The following is a 4,043-nucleotide window of genomic DNA, read 5'->3' on the forward strand; positions in this document are numbered from 1 at the left end:
CTACAAGAAACAAAAAGAGATCTTGAAAAGTGGAAGAATATCCCTTGCTCATGGATAGGAAGACTCAATGTTGTGAAAATGGCAATACTATCAAATCTATTCTTAAGAGAACTTTTAAATTCAGATAAGACTGACCCAAAATAATATTTTGTTTCTCTGGACTTGTTTTTATTTTCTTTAGTCTCAAATTGAACCTTCACATGAATAATTAATGATCTGTTTCACCTCTATCCTCTGAACTGCTTTTAACTGCTGATAACTAGCTTCTCCAAAGAGATTACTGTTCTTGTAGTTGTTGTTGTTAGATGTGCACAGTTCATAGCAACTCTATGAACAGCCAACCTGAACTCTGCCCTATATTGTGCCATCCTCATCATCTTTGAGATATTAGAGCCCACTACTGAAGTCATTATGTCAATTTATCTCATTGGGGGACTTACTCTCCTTTGCTGACCATCCATCTTTCCATGCATGACGACCTTTCTAAAGAACAGCCTAACCTAACCACATGCATTTGAGCTGTGGTGCTGGAGAAGAATATTAAGAATACCATGGACTGCTAGGAAAACAAACAGATTCATCCTGGAGAGGGTTAAACCAGGTAGCTCTTTGGAGGCAAGGATTCTGAGGCTCTGTCTAACATACTTTGGACATGTTGTGAGGAGAAACTGGTCCTTGGAGAAGGACATCATGCTGGGGAGGGTGGAGGGAAATCACAGGAGGGAAAGGCCTTCCATGAGGTGGATTGATTCGGTGACTGGGGTTATCGGGATGGGAGTGTCAGAGACAGTGCGATTGGCAGAAGACAGAGCCGAATTTAGGGCTGTTGCATATAGGGTCGCTATGAGTTACAAGCGACTCGATGGCACATAACAACAACAACAACCACATGAAGAAAGTATGACAGGCAAAGCTTTTCCATCTTTGCATCCATGGAGCACTCTGGGTGCACCTTTTACAAGGCTACATTTAATCTGAATATGAAATAAGAGAAAACAAATTAAATCAAAACAAAAAGTTTTTGAACAATTATATTAACAATTCAATCTTAGAGTCGTTTTGGTCCAAAATGTTTAATTCTTGTATTACTGTCAATTCTCTTGCTTAAATTACATTTTAGAATAATCCTTGGTGTGATTGGTTTATCATTGAAAATATCTTTCCGAGTCAATAATTAACTGTTTATTTTGTGCTTAGGCATTTATTGTATTAAAGAGAGGGGATTAGGTTGGGATATAAACCAAAAACTACTAGAGGCTTATAAAAGCTCATAGGACCTCAATACTAGCTTTTTTAAAAAATGCTTTCTTTACAGCTACATAGCAATTGATAATCTGCCAAGTTTACCAGTCTCCGCAAAACTGGCCAGCATACCTACAGTAGCCTAAGTCATTTTCTAACAATTCTGAGTCTCTGTGAGATCTTCCAGAAAACTACCAAACTGAAGAAAAGTAGCAGAGTGAACTGAGTAAAGAAAGGACTGTTAAGCTCAGAAATCATGGAGTTACATAGCAAATCAATTCTTTGAGACACTGACAGCTCTGCACTTCTTATAACTGGTCTGCTACTAATCTTAGCAGAACAAATTTTAATATAAATGGTTGTTTTACCTTCTCATAATGCTGAGAATAATCAGTATAATCAGATTGTGATACCTGTTCTTTTCATTTAAAAAAATCTGCTTGGTTTTCATGCTAAGAAAAAAATTTTGACATTAAAATATGCAATTTTTCATTCAATTAGTCAATTAAAGGTTTCAGTATCTTGGACACCTGCATGGCACAAATAGTTAAATGTTCAGTGCATCAAACCTATTCTTAAGATAACTTTTAAATTTAATTAATGAATATAGTTTTTCTTCAGGGACTAGACTCTTCTGATAAAACATCTAAGTATGTGAGACACAGTCTCACAATGATCACTTCTAAGAAGTTTTTGACTTTCTAAGACAAACTTATTCGTTCTTTTGGCAATATCAAAATTCACCACATATATTTAGAATTTTAAAAACTCTTGTAATATATTTCATAATGTAGGAGAATCAAGAGAACATTATGCTGAGTGAACCAACTCAGTCTCATAAGGACAAATAGTACCTAAAGCCCTAGTTGTAAACATATAAGGATAACTAATAAGATATGGAAAGAAGTCCGAAAGGGAAAGAGAAGGAGTTTAAAGGAGCAGATGGTGGCGAAGGGAGGAAGTCACTAGGCTAACAGAGTCTGGTAAGCAGAGAGGGGTAATGAAGGAATTAGTAAAATTCGTCGGTCATCTGAAAAGATGCAGTAACGGTGGCCATAGATCAATGATGACTAGTTCTATAAAATATAATGTACATGAATGATCATATAAACTACAACATGAATATAAGAATGTGTGCAACATAATGTACACGAATGATTACAATATAAAATAAAAATAAAGTGGAGAGAGGAAAAGAATGCATTTTAAAATCTAATCTAATGAAATGTCAAAAATAGAAAAAAAAATATGGTTTTTCTTTTTCCTCAGAAAGCTACCATATTTCCTCTGTATCTTAAAATGAGTTTCCACTCTTAGGGGTTTTCCTCTTAATCCTAGTTTTTATAGTGACATAATTTTCCTTTCTTCATTGTTGTTGTTATTATGTTCCATAAAGTTGCCTGTGACTCATAGCGACCCTATGTACAAGAGCCCTAAATCCTACTCTAACCTGTGCCAACCTCACGGTCTCTGACACACCTTCTCCTGCCATCCCAAGCACTCATCAAGGGTCTTCATCTCCTGCACTGTCCCTCCACCCTCCCAAACATGATGCCTCTTTCCAAGGAATGGTCCCTCCTTGCAACAGGTCCAAAGTATGTTGGATAAAGATTCAGAATCCTTGCCTCCAAGGAGCAGCCTGGTTTCACCCTCTCTATGATGAAACTTTTTGTTCTCCTGGCAGTTCATGGTATATTCAATACTTTCCCCGAGCACCACAGCTCAAAGGCATCAATTCTCCTTCTCTGATCCTTAGTCATTGTCCAGCTTTCAGACCCATAGCAAGTAATTGCGAAGACTAAGGCCCGGATCAAGCACACCTTAGTCTACAGATAATGCTTTTCTTTACTCTGGAGAGGTTCTTGACAGCAGACTTTCCCAATTTTTTTTTTTTTTTAATTTCCTGGTTACTGGTACCAAGTGTGTTTGTTGTGGAGCCAAGCAAATTAATGCTGTTAACAATAACAATCCCTTCACCATCTGTCATGATGTTGCCAATTGGCCCAGTGGGAAGAATCTTTATTTTCCTGATGTTGAGATTCAATCATATTGAAGGTTGCAGTTCTTGACCTTCTACAGAAAGCACTTCAGATCCTTCTTAGTTTCAGCAAGCAAGGTTGTGTCATTTACATAACACAGTTTATTGATAAATCAATCTATTCTGTACATAGATTGAAGAGGTATGGAAATAAAACACATCCCTGACATACAGCCTTCTTGATTTTGAGCCAGGCAGTGTTTCCTTGCTGTATTCTGATGAAAGCCTCCTGGTGCAAGTATGGATTTCACAAAAGGACAATCATGTGTTCTGTGATTCCCAGTCTTCTCAGAGTTAGCAAAAGTTTGTTGTGATCCACACAGTCAAATGCCTTTCCATAGTCAATGAAACACAGATAGACATTTCTCTGGTACTCTCTGCTTTTAGCCAAGATCCATCTAACATTAACTATAATGTTATATAATGTATAATGCCATAGCCTCTCATAACCCCAGCCTGTATATCTAGCAGTTCCCTGTTGATGTGCTGTTCCATATAATTTGGGATTATTTTCAGCAGAATCTTGCTTGCAAGTTATATTAACGATAACCTATAATTTCCACACTCTGTTGGGTCACCTTTCTTTGGAATGGAAACAAATATAGATCTTTTCCAATCACTTAGCCAGGTCCTATTTTTTGGCACAACTTGCTGAGCACATCTAAGTAAATATCTGTTAGTTGAAATATGTCAATTAGTGTGCCATAACTTTCTGGTGCTTAGTTGTTTGCTAATTTTTTCAAAGCAGCTTGTACTTCTTCCT

The sequence above is a fragment of the Elephantulus edwardii genome, unplaced genomic scaffold (assembly GCF_000299155.1).
Source record: "Elephantulus edwardii isolate Elephantulus edwardi_28Jun2011 unplaced genomic scaffold, EleEdw1.0 scaffold00100, whole genome shotgun sequence".
Taxonomy (NCBI): domain Eukaryota; kingdom Metazoa; phylum Chordata; class Mammalia; order Macroscelidea; family Macroscelididae; genus Elephantulus; species Elephantulus edwardii.